Raw genomic sequence first — 21,785 nt, 5'->3', positions numbered from 1 at the left:
AAAAACCCTACTATCTACTCTTATGTAGTTGAAGGCGCAGTATAGCTCTGATAGTCTGGTGGTGACGGAAGACCACCAGCCGTTTGAACAAGCCATTCAGCATCACCTTGTTGGGCTAAGTGCAGGCACTGTCAGAGCGCAGGGCGTCCTGCCTTTGAAAGAGTTTCCGAAGTGTCCTGATGTGCCCTTTAGCAATGCCAAACAGGTCTGTGAAAATGGCATCCTTTCGCGGCACTTCAGACGCCATCTCACAGTCTAGCCGACCTGAAATGCCTGAGCCCGTTTTACCAGCAGGCTTCAACGGTAACCGTTTGAAGCAAGACATGGCGGTGTCAGTTTCCGTAGTGTAGCGGTTATCACGTTCGCCTAACACGCGAAAGGTCCCCGGTTCGAAACCGGGCGGAAACAGCCTGCTGTGGGCCGGCCCTTTTCGTCCTGTTTGCCCTCGTGGTTCCCCGGAGGCGGTGGGTAGCTTTTCTTCATTGGAGTGCCCGAAATCGGTGCTCTCAGAGCGTCCGTCCGTCGACAGGTTGAAATTGTAAACGCTGGTGTAGCCACTTTTAATTAAAATCTGATGATGATGATGATGATGATGTTGTTGTTGTTGTTCTTGCTGTCATCGTGGTCGCCGTCATTATTATTGTTAAAGTAAAGCAGTAGTTAGATTTGTTGCTACCGTAAGGTGTAGAAGGCACAATAGCTCTGTGATTGTCTGATGGTGGCACAAGACGAGCAGCAGCTGTTTGAACAAGCCATTGAGCATCACCTTGTTGGGGTAAGTGTAAGTCTTGTCATAGCTCAGGGCATTCTTCCTTTAAAAGAGTTTCCAAAGTGTCCTGATGTGCCCTTGAGCAATGCAATATAGGTCAGTGAAAATAGAAACCTTTATCTCACAGGCAGGCCCACGGGAAACGCCTGTGCGCGTTTTACCAGCCTGCTTCGATGGGAGCCAATCGAAACCCCAGGACAGGTTGGTTTCTGTAGTGTAGTGGCTATCATGTTCGCCTCACACGCGAGAAGTCCCTGGTTCGAAACTGGGCGGAAACAACCCGCGGTGCACGCGTGCCAGTGCCGTGTTACCCGTCCTCATCTCTCTGCCCCATGGCCGGCCGTCGTTTTCTCTTCCTCGGAGTGGCAAGAAATCCTGACCTTGAGAACAAATGATCGCAGAAGGGTAGCTTTGCGAGGCGCTGGAACTGACACTTTTAAAATCGATACATGTCGTTGCTGTTGCAATACGACCGTAGCAGGATCGGTGACATTGCTGTTACTCTTATGTAGTTGAAGGCGCAAAATAGCTCTGATAGTCTGGTGGTGACGGAAGACCACCAGCCGTTTGAACAAGCCATTCAGCATCACCTTGTTGGGCTAAGTGCAGGCACTGTCTGATCGCAGGGCGTCCTGCCTTTGAAAGAGTTTCCGAAGTATCCCGAAATCGGTGCACTCAGAGCGTCCGTCCGTCGACAGGTTGAAATTGTAAACGCTGGTGTAGCCACTTTTAATTAAAATCTGATGATGATGATGATGATGTTGTTGTTGTTCTTGTTGATGTTGTTGTTGTTGTTGTTGTTCTTGTTGTCGTCGTAGTCGCCGTCATTATTAATGTTAAAGTAAAGCAGTAGTTAGATTTGTTGCTACCGTAAGGTGCAGAAGGCACAATAGCTCTGTGATTGTCTGATGGTGGCACAAGACGAGCAGCAGCTGTTTGAACAAGCCATTGAGCATCACCTTGTTGGGGTAAGTGTAAGTCTTGTCATTGCTCAGGGCGTTCTTCCTTTGAAAGAGTTTCCAAAGTGTCCTGATGTGCCCTTGAGCAATGCAAAATAGGTCAGTGAAAATAGAAACCTTTATCTCACAGGCTGGCCCACGGGAAACGCCTGTGTGCGTTTTACCAGCCGGCTTCGATAGGAGTTATTCGAAACACCAGGACGGGTTGGTTTCCGTAGTGTAGTGGCTATCACGTTCGCCTAACGCACGAAAGGTCCCCGGTTTGAAACCGGGCGGAAAGAGCCTGCTGTGGGCCGGCCCTTTTCGTCCTGCTTGCCCTCGTGGTTCCCCAGAGGCGGTAGGTGGCTTTTCTTCATTGGAGTTCCCGAAATTGTTGGACTCAGAGCGTCCGTCCGTCGACAGGTTGAAATTGTAAACGCTGGTGTAGCCACTTTTAATTAAAATCTGATGATGATGTTATTGTTCTTGTTGTTGTTGTTGTTGTTCTTGTTTTTCTTTTTGTCGTCGTGGTCGCCGTCATTATTATTGTTAAAGTAAAGCTACCGTAAGGTGTAGAAGGCACAATAGCTCTGTGATTGTCTGATGGTGGCACAAGACGAGCAGCAGCTGTTTGAACAAGCCATTGAGCATCACCTTGTTGGGGTAAGTGTAAGTCTTGTCATAGCTCAGGGCGTTCTTCCTTTGAAAGAGTTTCCAAAGTGTCCTGATGTGTCCTTGAGCAATGCAAAATAGGTCAGTGAAAATACACTCACCTAAAGGATTATTAGGAACACCATACTAATACTATGTTTGACACCCTTTCGCCTTCAGAACTGACTTAATTCTACGTGGCATTGATTCAACAAGGTGCTGAAAGCATTCTTTAGAAATGTTGGCCCATATTGATAGGATAGCATCTTGCAGTTGATGGAGATTTGTGGGATGCACATCCAGGGCACGAAGCTCCCGTTCCACCACATCCCAAAGATGCTCTATTGGGTTGAGATCTGGTGACTGTGGGGGCCAGTTTAGTACAGTGAACTCATTGTCATGTTCAAGAAACCAATTTGAAATGATTCAACCTTTGTGACATGGTGCATTATCCTGCTGGAAGTAGCCATCAGAGGATGGGTACATGGTGGTCATAAAGGGATGGACATGGTCAGAAACAATGCTCAGGTAGGCCGTGGCATTTAAACGATGCCCAATTGGCACTAAGGAGCCTAAAGTGTGCCAAGAAAACATCCCCCACACCATTACACCACCACCACCAGCCTGCACAGTGGTAACAAGGCATGATGGATCCATGTTCTCATTCTGTTTACGTCAAATTCTGACTCTACCATCTGAATGTCTCAACAGAAATCGAGACTCATCAGACCAGGCAACAACTGTCCAATTTTGGTGAGTTTGTGCAAATTGTAGCCTCTTTTTCCTATTTGTAGTGGAGATGAGTGGTACCCGGTGGGGTCTTCTGCTGTTGTAGCCCATCCGCCTCAAGGTTGTACGTGTTGTGGCTTCACAAATGCTTTGCTGCATACCTCGGTTGTAACGAGTGGTTATTTCAGTCAAAGTTGCTCTTCTATCAGCTTGAATCAGTCGGCCCATTCTCCTCTGACCTCTAGCATCAACAAGGCATTTTCGCCCACAGGACTGCCGCATACTGGATGTTTTTCCCTTTTCACACCATTCTTTGTAAACCCTAGAAATGGTTGTGCGTGAAAATCCCAGTAACTGAGCAGATTGTGAAATACTCAGACCAGCCCGTCTGGCACCAACAACCATGCCACGCTCAAAATTGCTTAAATCACCTTTCTTTCCCATTCAGACTTTCAGTTTGGAGTTCAGGAGATTGTCTTGACCAGGACCACACCCCTAAATGCATTGAAGCAACTGCCATATGATTGGTTGGTTATTGAACAGGTGTTCCTAATAATCCTTTAGGTGAGTGTAGAAACCTTTATCTCACAGGCTGGCCCACGGGAAACGCCTGTGCGCGTTTTACCAGCCGGCTTCGATGGGAGCCATTCGAAACACCAGGACAGGTCGGTTTCCGTAGTGTAGTGGCTATCACGTTCGCCTCACACGCGAAAGGTCCCTGGTTCGAAACCGGGCGGAAACAACCCGCGGTGCATGCGTGCTAGTGCACACAGTGCTGACCACAAGTGAAGGTCTGAAGACTTTGTACTTGACGACCGCTGTAAATGGTTTCTTGACAGTTGTTGAGCAGAAAGTTATTGATCTTCCGAGGGAAAGGTCTGAAATCCGGGGGGTTTGCATAGGAATCAAAAAATTCACCACGGTGGTCCTCCCTTAGATAAATAGCCAGCCAATGTTCTCCGGGCATATTTTTAGGGTGTGTGTTGATTATGTACATTGCAGGTAAATTCTTGATCTTAAATTTAGGCAGCTGATCGCAGGCGTAGACTCCTTGAAACAGTTTCCGTGAGCCGGCCAGGGCATTCATGATGTGGTTGAGCTCTCTGGTGTTCATTTTAATAATAATCATACGGAACGTTTCTCCTCTGATTCACCTCAATAATGTTGTCAAACACAGCATACACGACCATATTTACAGTGTGTGGTAGAGGCTGCTTGAAACGCATCTCCAAACGCATATTGCCCGTCTTCATCAGTGAAATATGTTGTCCACACTCTTCGTCAGGGGTCAGGTTGAAACCATACAGGGTGTAACCGCTGCAGTATTCCCGGCGATCGATCAGCAGAGTTTGATCCTTGAGATGGCGACCCGTAGCCAGTACTAGACTGTAATATTCACGAACCGCATTGCCGTTTTCAAAGTCAGGTTGAAAAGGTCTGGATGGAACCTGCACACCATCGACGTACAATGCTATAAATTCCGCGTTATAATGTTTAAAGTTAAAGGTGTTCTTGTTGTAAACCCCGGTAAATGCATCATTATCCACGAGACCTATAATAACCTGTTTTGGGAGCTGTCCTAGAAACAGATTTTCCTGGTTCATCACCCGTGTCCCTGCGGGGATACTGTGGACTTTCATATAGACTCTTTCGATCGGGTACTTGGCGTTTGCCGTCACTAACGCCAGCGCGTGTCCTAGTTTAACCGCCGGGGAGACGGACACTTATTTCACAAACAGCGAGGCCGATAATATGGTCAGTTTATATTTTTCCGTATCAGGGGTCATCAGACAAAAAGCACTTTTACTACGGATCATTTTAATTTTAATGTCTACCCCGTTGAGCATGAGTTTTTCTTGGAAAAATATGTCTGCATGGATATGCCCCATTAGCTCAAAGGTCCTCCCTTCTGTTGAAAAGGCCGATCTTTTTTGCAAACCCTTATTGAGTCCCTCTGGATCCTTGTCGTCCATAGCTTCCGGGATGTCTTTGAAGAGAAGGCCGGGGCTGAACTGTTTGCTTAGGGTCTCCTCACTATAATTAAGGATACACTCCATCATGACTCTATAGGGGTAAGTATTGCTGCTTTGACTAATGAGCCGATCTCCCAGGGTCACATCCACCTGTGAAAACATGGTGGCCACCGGGTAATTGATTAATTGATGACCCCAGCGTTGGCCGTCTTCTCGATTGCATCGCCATCCTAATCAGTCACTTTACAGTTCATTAAAATAAATGTGTTATTCAAATCAATATAATCCTCGCCATTGCCAGCTATAAAAAACTCCAGAGGGGCCGTGTCTGAAATTGCAGAAAGAGGGGGAATCTCTACATATATGATCTTATCTATACTCGTTTGAGTGTATGGAACTGTAAACAGATCCAGTTCTGATTTGACGCATTCTTCCGATAGACTGTTGACAAAAGACATGTTTAAAAGATGTATCCTGAGGCTCTATTTTTCTTTCTTTGAGACTTTCTTTTTGCAGGTTTTTTCTTGTGCTGCTTCCTTCTCCGAGTGTTTCCACGATATGTTGGAGAATGAGAGATTCTTCGTTTTTTGTTAGCCACGGATCTTCGTCGCCCTGGTGGACACATGCTGTTTCTTCTTTTACCCCCCCTCCTCGCCATTACCATGAGACCCGAACCCTCCTGATGCTCATGGCTAGCTGCCCGGTTCATAACATTGGTGAACACGTCACTAACAATATTTTTAGCCGCTGATTTCAAGTGGGGTCTGGCTATAGCAAAGCCTCTCTTAAGCAGGGGTACGGCCATTCTAAAGAGACCATGAAAGAGTCCTCCTAGACCGGCGCCATACATTGTGGGGGCTCCTACAAAACCGGGCAAGCCGTTCCCGGCTTGCATCTTGTAATAATCCACATAGGCGCTAGGATCTACATAACCCCTCGAGGTAGCCATTTTAATAATGTACAAACTGTTTCAGGGGTCGAAAATGTAGTTTGACAATAACTTTACTGAAGCGGAAGGGTACGTTGATATTCTGATCCGATTTTACTTCGATCGTGATGTTGTCAAATTGGGTCTTTGAGACTGGTACGTAGTGTGGCTTGTCATAAGTAATTGTGACCATGTCATTGCTTTTACCTTTAATAAGTACATTTCTCAAAAGGGGGACATAACTATCCCCGACCCTCTGGTGGGTTATGATATCCGTATACACATAAAGAGTGTAAAAGCCGCCCCACCACTTCTGAGAACCTGCTCTCTGTGTCAGAATAGATCCCAAATATACGCCCCAGTTGGCCGCTGGTTTGAATGCTAATACCTGGTTTTGACACCTTGTACACTCTGTTTTTAATAGGGTTGTAATATAGCTTGATGTTGGGGGTGCCTTCTGAGAACTGTTTATGCATCTCATCTAATATTTTATCCACATTGTCATAATAACCTCCTTGTATCGTGAATGTCCATTGACTCTTTTTAACATCATCAAAAATGGCGAAAGTGGCATCCTTATCTTGTAAAACAGCCCAAGTGTAAGGATACTGTATTTCCGCCAACCCCACTTCCCACGACCCCCTTAGATCTATAGATTTTCCAAATTGTACCGTGTAACTGGATATTTCATTTTTAGGGTATATATCGAGAGAGGCGTTACTGGGTAGAGTCACGTAGAAGCCTCCTGATTCCATCTTGAGAATCGAAAGTAATGCCCCCAACACACCCGCGGGCATGTTGTTATAAGGATTGAATATCGCAAACCTGTTGTTCCGGGACCCAACTATTGAACTTTTCAGGCCATCCAAGCCATTTCATCAACACATATTTTTTCCGGTTCTGGGTTTTTTCAGCTAATATCTTTTCAACTCTGTATACACTGTCTTTACCCACAATAATTTTTTGTAACTCGGCTTCGTAAAACGTTCCTTCTATATCCTCCCCGTCATAGTCTTTTAACCGGTACACGGGTGGGTCTCTAGCCAACTGTTCGGTAACTGTAAAATATTCGTCAGAAAATGTTTCTTCATAACCTTTGGCAAAAGTACTCCTTAGCTTTGAAACGCGAACCACATCACCGATGTTGAACTTATAAGTAGTTTTTCCCTTCTTAATAAATGGTCCGTATAATTTTTTATAGACCTTAAAAGAATTACTTTGATCAACATCTTTAGGCTTCATTTTAATACTGGTGTGATACCCTTGGTTGTAAGCATCGATAAAATCCTGAACTTTATCAAAATACTTGAACGTGTTGACCGCTGTAAAATATCTCCACATTTTGGTCTTTATGGTGCGGTTAAACCTCTCCACTACCGATGCCCTAAGCTCATTACCGGTGGTGAAATGATGTATTTTGTGTCTCTTCAGTAGATTCTGAAATTCTCTGTTGAGAAACTCTTTTCCTTTATCAGTCTGCAGTTTTTTAGGACATCGACCCTGGGACAATATATCCTCAAAGGCCCTTGTCACCGCCCGACCTGTTTTATTATGTAGAATGCGAGCCCAGGCATATTTTGATAACACATCGATACACATCAACATCAATTTGTGACCATTGTTATGTTTTGATAAATTTGACATATCGACTAGATCCATTTGCCATTGTGAGTCTATGTCAGTTGCATATACGCGGTTTCTTTTAAAGTTAATCCTGAGAGGTTTATGTAAGGTATAGGCGTCTTGTTCCCGTAACCATTCTGAAACAACCACATCATTAACCTTCACTCCGGCCTCAGCGAGTCCTCTTTGAAAACCCTTCTTACCCGCCAAACCCCCAATCTTGGCTGGGTTGTAGTATAGTTCCTGCATTTGGGGAGCTTGCCGAGTCATTCTGTCAAATAACCACACAGACCCACACTATGCGCAAAGTTTTTATACAAGGTTTTTTATTCAACTTCAGGAGAGCAGATACCCCTTTTTAGACATTTGAGAAAAGTATAACATACACAACAATTTTTTCTACGGTCCAGACAAAAAGAAATCAGATGATTGGTTACTTGATCTATATCAACAAATATACCTGTTTCTTTATCTTGTAGGCACACACCTCAGTTACATATGTAAATAAAACAACAATATGACCTATTTTAAAAGTAAACAGAGGTGTATTAAACATGCTCAGTAAAAGGTCATACAGATGTTGATGAAATGGCCTAATATCATTCTTGGCCCCCTTGAGCGCTTCATCCCAGTGTTCGTACCCCCCGGTCTTTGTTACAGCAGCCATTAACTTTTCCAGGTTTGAAAGTTGATCCTCATCGATGGTTAAATCTGTAGAGAAAAGGCTCGCGTTGGCTACTTTTCTGTCAAGCACATGGTGTAATAGCGCTCTCAGGTTAGCTGCAGAGTGTTGATGACAGAACCAGTTGCAGAAGCAGTCCAGGGTCTGAGGTCTTGGAGAGTAACCGCAGTCAAAGGGTTCCAGAGTGTATACAAAATCTGGGGAATAGAACCAGGGGTGATCCCGGGTTTGAAGAGGCCTGTAGAGCCTGTCGACGTCCGCAGCTTTCAGGTAAGACATTCTCTTTAATTTTAAACCATGATTGAATTGTTGCGCCTTTTATCCTATCTCTTCACTACGTCACGACACACCGCCCTCTTAGAAGAGAGTAGCCCCTGAGCCGTCAGACCCCCCTCCAAAACCCCACACGTCGTCTGTTTTATCATCGTCGTCGTCATTCAAGGGGGATATATAATCCATAATCCAGCATATTCTCCTTCTAACCAAATCCAGTTGCGAACATTTGGTCAAGATGTCAAAACCATCATTTATACAGTTTATGACCTCTTTCAAGAACGGCCAGTCCACGGCGTCAAACATAATTTCAGTAACCTGTTTTTCTGGATCCTCCACACCCCCTTCAATAGGGTTTGTAATCAGGGTACTGCTAAACAAAACCTTACGATCTGTAGTTAGAGATAGACTCTTCACCACTCTACCGTAGTTCTGCAAGCTTTCCCATTCACACCTTTCAAAACCCTGAGTCGGAGACTCCATTTCGCATTCTCTTGGACCCTCTTGCAAGCCTTCTAGAGTCTTATCCACAAGCCCCAGATCTCTCCAGGCCATCACCTTCAACCAGTCCTCATAAGAGTATTCAATTACCGTCTCAAAAGGTTCCAACGTACCCTCCTTCTCTCCCAAAGCAAAAAGCTCCACTCCAACATAGCTGGGATCCCTTTTAAAGCGGTAACCCCGTCGAGCCCCCCAGAACAACACCCAGGAGCGTTCAATCTTCAAATTGGTGAGTACAGGAACCCTTGCCCGGGATTGTTTCTTGCGGGGTTTCATGTTGATGTCGCTGGACATGTTGAAGAAGCGGGATGTTTCTGATGCTGAGAATTAAAGAGGTATTGCCTAAAAGCAGCGCGGGTTCTTAAATAGAGAGGAGAGTTTCGGGGCGTTGCCTTCAGAGGGGTGGGGGTATTTATGGGTGGCCTTGATGTTCAGGGTTTTATGGGTGTACACTTTCTGACGGATATGACGTAGGAATAATTAAGGAAATAACTCTACCTAAAATCACGCCCCCCAATTATGACGTAGGAATATTAATAAGCTTAGGGCATACGTCATAACAAAATAGGCCGCGCCCAAAAAACCCTACTATCTACTCTTAAGTAGTTGAAGGCGCAGTATAGCTCTGATAGTCTGGTGGTGACGGAAGACCACCAGCCGTTTGAACAAGCCATTCAGCATCACCTTGTTGGGCTAAGTGCAGGCACTGTCAGAGCGCAGGGCGTCCTGCCTTTGAAAGAGTTTCTGAAGTGTCCTGATGTGCCCTTTAGCAATGCCAAACAGGTCTGTGAAAATGGCATCCTTTCGCGGCACTTCAGACGCCATCTCACAGTCTAGCCGACCTGAAATGCCTGAGCCCGTTTTACCAGCAGGCTTCAACGGTAACCGTTTGAAGCAAGACGTGGCGGTGTCAGTTTCCATAGTGTAGCGGTTATCACGTTCGCCTAACACGCGAAAGGTCCCCGGTTCGAAACCGGGCGGAAACAGCCTGCTGTGGGCTGGCCCTTTTCGTCCTGCTTGCCCTCGTGGTTCCCCGGAGGCGGTGGGTGTCTTTTCTTCATTGGAGTGCCCGAAATCGGTGCTCTCAGAGCGTCCGTCCGTCGACAGGTTGAAATTGTAAACGCTGGTGTAGCCACTTTTAATTAAAATCTGATGATGATGATGATGATGATGTTGTTGTTGTTGTTCTTGCTGTCATCGTGGTCGCCGTCATTATTATTGTTAAAGTAAAGCAGTAGTTAGATTTGTTGCTACCGTAAGGTGTAGAAGGCACAATAGCTCTGTGATTGTCTGATGGTGGCACAAGACGAGCAGCAGCTGTTTGAACAAGCCATTGAGCATCACCTTGTTGGGGTAAGTGTAAGTCTTGTCATAGCTCAGGGCATTCTTCCTTTAAAAGAGTTTCCAAAGTGTCCTGATGTGCCCTTGAGCAATGCAATATAGGTCAGTGAAAATAGAAACCTTTATCTCACAGGCAGGCCCACGGGAAACGCCTGTGCGCGTTTTACCAGCCTGCTTCGATGGGAGCCAATCGAAACCCCAGGACAGGTTGGTTTCTGTAGTGTAGTGGCTATCATGTTCGCCTCACACGCGAGAAGTCCCTGGTTCGAAACTGGGCGGAAACAACCCGCGGTGCACGCGTGCCAGTGCCGTGTTACCCGTCCTCATCTCTCTGCCCCATGGCCGGCCGTCGTTTTCTCTTCCTCGGAGTGGCAAGAAATCCTGACCTTGAGAACAAATGATCGCAGAAGGGTAGCTTTGCGAGGCGCTGGAACTGACACTTTTAAAATCGATACATGTCGTTGCTGTTGCAATACGACCGTAGCAGGATCGGTGACATTGCTGTTACTCTTATGTAGTTGAAGGCGCAAAATAGCTCTGATAGTCTGGTGGTGACGGAAGACCACCAGCCGTTTGAACAAGCCATTCAGCATCACCTTGTTGGGCTAAGTGCAGGCACTGTCTGATCGCAGGGCGTCCTGCCTTTGAAAGAGTTTCCGAAGTATCCCGAAATCGGTGCACTCAGAGCGTCCGTCCGTCGACAGGTTGAAATTGTAAACGCTGGTGTAGCCACTTTTAATTAAAATCTGATGATGATGATGATGATGTTGTTGTTGTTCTTGTTGATGTTGTTGTTGTTGTTGTTGTTCTTGTTGTCGTCGTAGTCGCCGTCATTATTAATGTTAAAGTAAAGCAGTAGTTAGATTTGTTGCTACCGTAAGGTGCAGAAGGCACAATAGCTCTGTGATTGTCTGATGGTGGCACAAGACGAGCAGCAGCTGTTTGAACAAGCCATTGAGCATCACCTTGTTGGGGTAAGTGTAAGTCTTGTCATTGCTCAGGGCGTTCTTCCTTTGAAAGAGTTTCCAAAGTGTCCTGATGTGCCCTTGAGCAATGCAAAATAGGTCAGTGAAAATAGAAACCTTTATCTCACAGGCTGGCCCACGGGAAACGCCTGTGTGCGTTTTACCAGCCGGCTTCGATAGGAGTTATTCGAAACACCAGGACGGGTTGGTTTCCGTAGTGTAGTGGCTATCACGTTCGCCTAACGCACGAAAGGTCCCCGGTTTGAAACCGGGCGGAAAGAGCCTGCTGTGGGCCGGCCCTTTTCGTCCTGCTTGCCCTCGTGGTTCCCCAGAGGCGGTAGGTGGCTTTTCTTCATTGGAGTTCCCGAAATTGTTGGACTCAGAGCGTCCGTCCGTCGACAGGTTGAAATTGTAAACGCTGGTGTAGCCACTTTTAATTAAAATCTGATGATGATGTTATTGTTCTTGTTGTTGTTGTTGTTGTTCTTGTTTTTCTTTTTGTCGTCGTGGTCGCCGTCATTATTATTGTTAAAGTAAAGCTACCGTAAGGTGTAGAAGGCACAATAGCTCTGTGATTGTCTGATGGTGGCACAAGACGAGCAGCAGCTGTTTGAACAAGCCATTGAGCATCACCTTGTTGGGGTAAGTGTAAGTCTTGTCATAGCTCAGGGCGTTCTTCCTTTGAAAGAGTTTCCAAAGTGTCCTGATGTGTCCTTGAGCAATGCAAAATAGGTCAGTGAAAATACACTCACCTAAAGGATTATTAGGAACACCATACTAATACTATGTTTGACACCCTTTCGCCTTCAGAACTGACTTAATTCTACGTGGCATTGATTCAACAAGGTGCTGAAAGCATTCTTTAGAAATGTTGGCCCATATTGATAGGATAGCATCTTGCAGTTGATGGAGATTTGTGGGATGCACATCCAGGGCACGAAGCTCCCGTTCCACCACATCCCAAAGATGCTCTATTGGGTTGAGATCTGGTGACTGTGGGGGCCAGTTTAGTACAGTGAACTCATTGTCATGTTCAAGAAACCAATTTGAAATGATTCAACCTTTGTGACATGGTGCATTATCCTGCTGGAAGTAGCCATCAGAGGATGGGTACATGGTGGTCATAAAGGGATGGACATGGTCAGAAACAATGCTCAGGTAGGCCGTGGCATTTAAACGATGCCCAATTGGAACTAAGGAGCCTAAAGTGTGCCAAGAAAACATCCCCCACACCATTACACCACCACCACCAGCCTGCACAGTGGTAACAAGGCATGATGGATCCATGTTCTCATTCTGTTTACGTCAAATTCTGACTCTACCATCTGAATGTCTCAACAGAAATCGAGACTCATCAGACCAGGCAACAACTGTCCAATTTTGGTGAGTTTGTGCAAATTGTAGCCTCTTTTTCCTATTTGTAGTGGAGATGAGTGGTACCCGGTGGGGTCTTCTGCTGTTGTAGCCCATCCGCCTCAAGGTTGTACGTGTTGTGGCTTCACAAATGCTTTGCTGCATACCTCGGTTGTAACGAGTGGTTATTTCAGTCAAAGTTGCTCTTCTATCAGCTTGAATCAGTCGGCCCATTCTCCTCTGACCTCTAGCATCAACAAGGCATTTTCGCCCACAGGACTGCCGCATACTGGATGTTTTTCCCTTTTCACACCATTCTTTGTAAACCCTAGAAATGGTTGTGCGTGAAAATCCCAGTAACTGAGCAGATTGTGAAATACTCAGACCAGCCCGTCTGGCACCAACAACCATGCCACGCTCAAAATTGCTTAAATCACCTTTCTTTCCCATTCAGACTTTCAGTTTGGAGTTCAGGAGATTGTCTTGACCAGGACCACACCCCTAAATGCATTGAAGCAACTGCCATATGATTGGTTGGTTATTGAACAGGTGTTCCTAATAATCCTTTAGGTGAGTGTAGAAACCTTTATCTCACAGGCTGGCCCACGGGAAACGCCTGTGCGCGTTTTACCAGCCGGCTTCGATGGGAGCCATTCGAAACACCAGGACAGGTCGGTTTCCGTAGTGTAGTGGCTATCACGTTCGCCTCACACGCGAAAGGTCCCTGGTTCGAAACCGGGCGGAAACAACCCGCGGTGCATGCGTGCTAGTGCACACAGTGCTGACCACAAGTGAAGGTCTGAAGACTTTGTACTTGACGACCGCTGTAAATGGTTTCTTGACAGTTGTTGAGCAGAAAGTTATTGATCTTCCGAGGGAAAGGTCTGAAATCCGGGGGGTTTGCATAGGAATCAAAAAATTCACCACGGTGGTCCTCCCTTAGATAAATAGCCAGCCAATGTTCTCCGGGCATATTTTTAGGGTGTGTGTTGATTATGTACATTGCAGGTAAATTCTTGATCTTAAATTTAGGCAGCTGATCGCAGGCGTAGACTCCTTGAAACAGTTTCCGTGAGCCGGCCAGGGCATTCATGATGTGGTTGAGCTCTCTGGTGTTCATTTTAATAATAATCATACGGAACGTTTCTCCTCTGATTCACCTCAATAATGTTGTCAAACACAGCATACACGACCATATTTACAGTGTGTGGTAGAGGCTGCTTGAAACGCATCTCCAAACGCATATTGCCCGTCTTCATCAGTGAAATATGTTGTCCACACTCTTCGTCAGGGGTCAGGTTGAAACCATACAGGGTGTAACCGCTGCAGTATTCCCGGCGATCGATCAGCAGAGTTTGATCCTTGAGATGGCGACCCGTAGCCAGTACTAGACTGTAATATTCACGAACCGCATTGCCGTTTTCAAAGTCAGGTTGAAAAGGTCTGGATGGAACCTGCACACCATCGACGTACAATGCTATAAATTCCGCGTTATAATGTTTAAAGTTAAAGGTGTTCTTGTTGTAAACCCCGGTAAATGCATCATTATCCACGAGACCTATAATAACCTGTTTTGGGAGCTGTCCTAGAAACAGATTTTCCTGGTTCATCACCCGTGTCCCTGCGGGGATACTGTGGACTTTCATATAGACTCTTTCGATCGGGTACTTGGCGTTTGCCGTCACTAACGCCAGCGCGTGTCCTAGTTTAACCGCCGGGGAGACGGACACTTATTTCACAAACAGCGAGGCCGATAATATGGTCAGTTTATATTTTTCCGTATCAGGGGTCATCAGACAAAAAGCACTTTTACTACGGATCATTTTAATTTTAATGTCTACCCCGTTGAGCATGAGTTTTTCTTGGAAAAATATGTCTGCATGGATATGCCCCATTAGCTCAAAGGTCCTCCCTTCTGTTGAAGAGGCCGATCTTTTTTGCAAACCCTTATTGAGTCCCTCTGGATCCTTGTCGTCCATAGCTTCCGGGATGTCTTTGAAGAGAAGGCCGGGGCTGAACTGTTTGCTTAGGGTCTCCTCACTATAATTAAGGATACACTCCATCATGACTCTATAGGGGTAAGTATTGCTGCTTTGACTAATGAGCCGATCTCCCAGGGTCACATCCACCTGTGAAAACATGGTGGCCACCGGGTAATTGATTAATTGATGACCCCAGCGTTGGCCGTCTTCTCGATTGCATCGCCATCCTAATCAGTCACTTTACAGTTCATTAAAATAAATGTGTTATTCAAATCAATATAATCCTCGCCATTGCCAGCTATAAAAAACTCCAGAGGGGCCGTGTCTGAAATTGCAGAAAGAGGGGGAATCTCTACATATATGATCTTATCTATACTCGTTTGAGTGTATGGAACTGTAAACAGATCCAGTTCTGATTTGACGCATTCTTCCGATAGACTGTTGACAAAAGACATGTTTAAAAGATGTATCCTGAGGCTCTATTTTTCTTTCTTTGAGACTTTCTTTTTGCAGGTTTTTTCTTGTGCTGCTTCCTTCTCCGAGTGTTTCCACGATATGTTGGAGAATGAGAGATTCTTCGTTTTTTGTTAGCCACGGATCTTCGTCGCCCTGGTGGACACATGCTGTTTCTTCTTTTACCCCCCCTCCTCGCCATTACCATGAGACCCGAACCCTCCTGATGCTCATGGCTAGCTGCCCGGTTCATAACATTGGTGAACACGTCACTAACAATATTTTTAGCCGCTGATTTCAAGTGGGGTCTGGCTATAGCAAAGCCTCTCTTAAGCAGGGGTACGGCCATTCTAAAGAGACCATGAAAGAGTCCTCCTAGACCGGCGCCATACATTGTGGGGGCTCCTACAAAACCGGGCAAGCCGTTCCCGGCTTGCATCTTGTAATAATCCACATAGGCGCTAGGATCTACATAACCCCTCGAGGTAGCCATTTTAATAATGTACAAACTGTTTCAGGGGTCGAAAATGTAGTTTGACAATAACTTTACTGAAGCGGAAGGGTACGTTGATATTCTGATCCGATTTTACTTCGATCGTGATGTTGTCAAATTGGGTCTTTGAGACTGGTACGTAGTGTGGCTTGTCATAAGTAATTGTGACCATGTCATTGCTTTTACCTTTAATAAGTACATTTCTCAAAAGGGGGACATAACTATCCCCGACCCTCTGGTGGGTTATGATATCCGTATACACATAAAGAGTGTAAAAGCCGCCCCACCACTTCTGAGAACCTGCTCTCTGTGTCAGAATAGATCCCAAATATACGCCCCAGTTGGCCGCTGGTTTGAATGCTAATACCTGGTTTTGACACCTTGTACACTCTGTTTTTAATAGGGTTGTAATATAGCTTGATGTTGGGGGTGCCTTCTGAGAACTGTTTATGCATCTCATCTAATATTTTATCCACATTGTCATAATAACCTCCTTGTATCGTGAATGTCCATTGACTCTTTTTAACATCATCAAAAATGGCGAAGGTGGCATCCTTATCTTGTAAAACAGCCCAAGTGTAAGGATACTGTATTTCCGCCAACCCCACTTCCCACGACCCCCTTAGATCTATAGATTTTCCAAATTGTACCGTGTAACTGGATATTTCATTTTTAGGGTATATATCGAGAGAGGCGTTACTGGGTAGAGTCACGTAGAAGCCTCCTGATTCCATCTTGAGTATCGAAAGTAATGCCCACAACACACCCGCGGGCAAGTTGTTATAAGGATTGAATATCGCAAACCTGTTGTTCCGGGACCCAACTATTGAACTTTTCAGGCCATCCAAGCCATTTCATCAACACATATTTTTTCCGGTTCTGGGTTTTTTCAGCTAATATCTTTTCAACTCTGTATACACTGTCTTTACCCACAATAATTTTTTGTAACTCGGCTTCGTAAAACGTTCCTTCTATATCCTCCCCGTCATAGTCTTTTAACCGGTACACGGGTGGGTCTCTAGCCAACTGTTCGGTAACTGTAAAATATTCGTCAGAAAATGTTTCTTCATAACCTTTGGCAAAAGTACTCCTTAGCTTTGAAACGCGAACCACATCACCGATGTTGAACTTATAAGTAGTTTTTCCCTTCTTAATAAATGGTCCGTATAATTTTTTATAGACCTTAAAAGAATTACTTTGATCAACATCTTTAGGCTTCATTTTAATACTGGTGTGATACCCTTGGTTGTAAGCATCGATAAAATCCTGAACTTTATCAAAATACTTGAACGTGTTGACCGCTGTAAAATATCTCCACATTTTGGTCTTTATGGTGCGGTTAAACCTCTCCACTACCGATGCCCTAAGCTCATTACCGGTGGTGAAATGATGTATTTTGTGTCTCTTCAGTAGATTCTGAAATTCTCTGTTGAGAAACTCTTTTCCTTTATCAGTCTGCAGTTTTTTAGGACATCGACCCTGGGACAATATATCCTCAAAGGCCCTTGTCACCGCCCGACCTGTTTTATTATGTAGAATGCGAGCCCAGGCATATTTTGATAACACATCGATACACATCAACATCAATTTGTGACCATTGTTATGTTTTGATAAATTTGACATATCGACTAGATCCATTTGCCATTGTGAGTCTATGTCAGTTGCATATACGCGGTTTCTTTTAAAGTTAATCCTGAGAGGTTTATGTTAGGTATAGGCGTCTTGTTCCCGTAACCATTCTGAAACAACCACATCATTAACCTTCACTCCGGCCTCAGCGAGTCCTCTTTAAAAACCCTTCTTACCCGCCAAACCCCCAATCTTGGCTGGGTTGTAGTATAGTTCCTGCATTTGGGGAGCTTGCCGAGTCATTCTGTCAAATAACCACACAGACCCACACTATGCGCAAAGTTTTTATACAAGGTTTTTTATTCAACTTCAGGAGAGCAGATACCCCTTTTAAGACATTTGAGAAAAGTATAACATACACAACAATTTTTTCTACGGTCCAGACAAAATGAAATCAGATGATTGGTTACTTGATCTATATCAACAAATATACCTGTTTCTTTATCTTGTAGGCACACACCTCAGTTACATATGTAAATAAAACAACATTATGACCTATTTTAAAATTAAACAGAGGTGTATTAAACATGCTCAGTAAAAGGTCATACAGATGTTGATGAAATGGCCTAATATCATTCTTGGCCCCCTTGAGCCCTTCATCCCAGTGTTCGTACCCCCCGGTCTTTGTTACAGCAGCCATTCACTTTTCCAGGTTTGAAAGTTGATCCTCATCGATGGTTAAATCTGTAGAGAAAAGGCTCGCGTTGGCTACTTTTCTGTCAAGCACATGGTGTAATAGCGCTCTCAGGTTAGCTGCAGAGTGTTGATGACAGAACCAGTTGCAGAAGCAGTCCAGAACATTCCCCATGTTCAAAGTCCCTTAGTTCAGGTCAGAGTCTGAATCAGTGGCGTAGATGTCGAATTCTTCGTCGCTGCCCCCAGCTTTAACTTCTTTACGGAAGAAATAAGCTTTTAGCTTGCCAGCGGTTTTTCTACTCGGCTCATCCAGGTCATTGAGCAGCTGCCCAAGTTTCTCTATTATAAACGGCTCCTTTTTCAGCTCCAGCAAAATCTCATCTATGATTTTCTGGACTTGTCCCACAGTGACATGTATGTGGGAGTAAGAGAGCGCCTTGATTAGTGCCGGTTTCAGCCACGGTTTGTTCAGTCTTCTGTAAAACACATTGAAATAGAACAGGAAATAGTAACGGTCTGGTTCAAACAAACAACTGTGTCTCAACTGACTGGGGTGATTCACTTCACACCCCCGACAGACTTCTTTCAGAGCTCGGTCGATGAGAGCACTCAGAATATACACCAGGGTGCTTTTAACCACTCTGCTTACTTGGTCACATACCCCGGGCATAAATCCTGCGTCTTCATCACGCCCCCGGGACAGTCCGATGCTCATTGGGTCGCCTGGTGGTTTGTGTTTCTCCATCCATTGGACTGACCCCCTCCTGAGACGCACAGACGGTAGACAGTTCGGCAAAATCGAGGCCCTCCATGAGCTCCAGAGGCTGGGGATCCCCGAGACTCATTTGGACATCCATCGCACCGCATGTTGTTTCGTCCTGAGGGACCGGGGTCTGAGGTCTTGGAGAGTAACCACAGTCAAAGGGTTCCAGAGTGTATACAAAATATGGGGAATAGAACCAGGGGTGATCCCGGGTTTGAAGAGGCCTGTAGAGCCTGTCGACGTCCGCAGCTTTCGGGTAAGACATTCTCTTTAATTTTAAACCATGAATGAATTGTTGCACCTTTTATCCTATCTCTTCACTACGTCACGACACACCGCCCTCTTAGAAGAGAGTAGCCCCTGAGCCGTCAGACCCCCCTCCAAAACCCCACACGTCGTCTGTCGTAGTTCTGCAAGCTTTCCCATTCACACCTTTCAAAACCCTGAGTCGGAGACTCCATTTCGCATTCTCTTGGACCCTCTTGCAAGCCTTCTAGAGTCTTATCCACAAGCCCCAGATCTCTCCAGGCCATCACCTTCAACCAGTCCTCATAAGAGTATTCAATTACCGTCTCAAAAGGTTCCAACGTACCCTCCTTCTCTCCCAAAGCAAAAAGCTCCACTCCAACATAGCTGGGATCCCTTTTAAAGCGGTAACCCCGTCGAGCCCCCCAGAACAACACCCAGGAGCGTTCAATCTTCAAATTGGTGAGTACAGGAACCCTTGCCCGGGATTGTTTCTTGCGGGGTTTCATGTTGATGTCGCTGGACATGTTGAAGAAGCGGGATGTTTCAGATGCTGAGAATTAAAGAGGTATTGCCTAAAAGAAGCGCGGGTTCTTAAATAGAGAGGAGAGTTTCGGGGCGTTGCCTTCAGAGGGGTGGGGGTATTTATGGGTGGCCTTGTTGTTCAGGGTTTTATGGGTGCACACTTTCTGACGGATATGACGTAGGAATAATTAAGGAAATAACTCTACCTAAAATCACGCCCCCCAATTATGACGTAGGAATATTAATAAGCTTAGGGCATACGTCATAACAAAATAGGCCGCGCCCAAAAAACCCTACTATCTACTCTTATGTAGTTGAAGGCGCAGTATAGCTCTCATAGTCTGGTGGTGACGGAAGACCACCAGCCGTTTGAACAAGCCATTCAGCATCACCTTGTTGGGTTAAGTGCAGGCACTGTCAGAGCGCAGGGCGTCCTGCCTTTGAAAGAGTTTCCGAAGTGTCCTGATGTGCCCTTTAGCAATGCCAAACAGGTCTGTGAAAATGGCATCCTTTCGCCGCACTTCTCACAGCCTAGCCGACCTGAAACACCTGAGCCCGTTTTACCAGCAGGCTTTAACGGTAACCATTTGAAGCAAGAGGCAGCGGTGTCAGTTTCCGTAGTGTAGTGGTTATCACGTTCGCCTAACGCGCGAAAGGTCCCCGGTTCGAAACCGGGCGGAAACAGCCTACTGTGGGCTGGCCCTTTTCGTCATGCTTGCCCTCGTGGTTCCCCGGAGGCGGTGGGTGTCTTTTCTTCATTGGAGTGCCCGCAATCGATGCACTCAGAGCGTCCGTCCGTCGACAGGTTGAAATTGTAAACGCTGGTGTAGCCACTTTTAATTAAAATCTGATGATGATGATGATGATGATGTTGTTGTTGTTGTTCTTGTTGTTGTTGTTCTTGTTGTCATCGTGGTCGCCGTCATTATTATTGTTAAAGTAAAGCAGTAGTTAGATTTGTTGCTACCGTAAGGTGTAGAAGACAACAGTTGGTATGGCGTGTGATATCAAAACATTCAGAATACTTTTAACCTATATAATTTATAAGCTTTGTAAAATAAACCCAAATATCTCTTTTGCGGGGATAAACGCTGTTCTGAGTAGTTTGTGACTTGTTTAATACCAAACAAAGCATCGCTATAAAAAAAAAAAAAAAATCACTGTAAAAGCGCTAGTTATTTTTGATCTTTATAGTTATTTTCTAGGCTCAGGTTGTTTTTTAGCGCTTATAAAGGCCTGAAATATTCTTAGTGGTTGTTGACTATAGGTCTTGATGCTTAAAAATGTTTTTTTGAGAGACCAAAAGGTTCTAATAAAAGTTTAGAGTAGAGAGGAGAGAGATCGTCTCCATCTTGGTTTCTATTTGAAATTTGATGCAGTGTCATTTTATTGGTTGGTTTTGATATGTTAATTGGTAACAGGGTGGCACAAAGGCCAGACCAGAACAATGCCTTACAAACAGATCCGGCATGTGGCCATCAGTATAAGTATGAAGGTCTGGTCTTCAGCTCGACAGACTCATACTGACCTTTCGATTTAAGACTAAAGATCAACAATGTCCGGAAACAACATCAGCGATTCGATTTAAACGAGTTTTTAGGCAAGTCTTCAGATTATTTTCATTGACTCAGAGCGTGTTGTGTGCATGTATTGTAAATAAGGCTATAACATCTGTTTTAAGTTCTGTAAAATTATTTTTCAACCAGTCAACAGGAGTTAATTCCCAACGCTGAGGAGATCATCTGGAACAACGACGGTAAGATTTTTGTGTTTGCGCTCATGGGTTCTTATGCATGGGTGTGTGTGGTTTTGAAGCGGCTCATTAGAGTTATGAAAACGTTTTAATATATATTAATGCCGGTCTCTTTAATTACACAGAAACTATCGAAAGGCCTGTGATTAATGTCTCCGAGGATCGACCAAGAGAAGTGGTTGTCCCTAGACAGGCTGTCTGCCGACCGGGTAAGAACTAAACCCCTGTTTGTTTGTATAACGTTTCTGTAAGATGTTTGAGTCCAGTTTTGTTAATTTTAAAAAATTATCCTGTCTAACAGTATTAAGAAACGTGGTTCGAGACAACGAAAGGCCTTCCACATCGAGGGCTTGTTTCGTTTTACCTTCGAGAACCGTAACCTTTCAAGAATCTGAAAGGCCGTTAGCCCCGGTATCTGATAGCTGTGAGTATATGTCTGCAGCCTGTAAGAGGTTAAAGCTTTTTATAAAGCGGTGTGGTTAAAGGTTAAACATGTCTCTTACCTTCACAGCGGTGCAAAAAGCTAAACCAGCCGAAAAACATAAGAAACGATTATTCTGTGGAGGTAAGTAAGATCTT

General features: G+C 45.0%; 5 non-coding genes across 5 annotated transcripts; all 5 read left to right on the top strand.

Annotated features, from left to right (window-relative positions):
* Window positions 1–335: 335 nt before the first annotated feature.
* On the top strand, window positions 336–408 carry trnav-aac (transfer RNA valine (anticodon AAC)). The gene has a single exon. It is a non-coding gene; the product is annotated as a tRNA-Val (tRNA).
* A 3,348-nt stretch (window positions 409–3,756) lies between these two features.
* On the top strand, window positions 3,757–3,829 carry trnav-cac (transfer RNA valine (anticodon CAC)). The gene has a single exon. It is a non-coding gene; the product is annotated as a tRNA-Val (tRNA).
* Window positions 3,830–9,980: 6,151 nt separating this feature from the next.
* trnav-aac (transfer RNA valine (anticodon AAC)) lies at window positions 9,981–10,053 on the top strand. Its single transcript has one exon. It is a non-coding gene; the product is annotated as a tRNA-Val (tRNA).
* Window positions 10,054–13,401: 3,348 nt separating this feature from the next.
* Window positions 13,402–13,474, top strand: trnav-cac (transfer RNA valine (anticodon CAC)). The gene has a single exon. It is a non-coding gene; the product is annotated as a tRNA-Val (tRNA).
* A 6,590-nt stretch (window positions 13,475–20,064) lies between these two features.
* On the top strand, window positions 20,065–20,137 carry trnav-aac (transfer RNA valine (anticodon AAC)). The gene has a single exon. It is a non-coding gene; the product is annotated as a tRNA-Val (tRNA).
* Window positions 20,138–21,785: the final 1,648 nt, after the last annotated feature.

Source organism: Amia ocellicauda (assembly GCF_036373705.1).
Source record: "Amia ocellicauda isolate fAmiCal2 chromosome 11 unlocalized genomic scaffold, fAmiCal2.hap1 SUPER_11_unloc_2, whole genome shotgun sequence".
NCBI classification, from domain to species: domain Eukaryota; kingdom Metazoa; phylum Chordata; class Actinopteri; order Amiiformes; family Amiidae; genus Amia; species Amia ocellicauda.
This window is presented reverse-complemented; position numbering and strand designations above follow the sequence as displayed.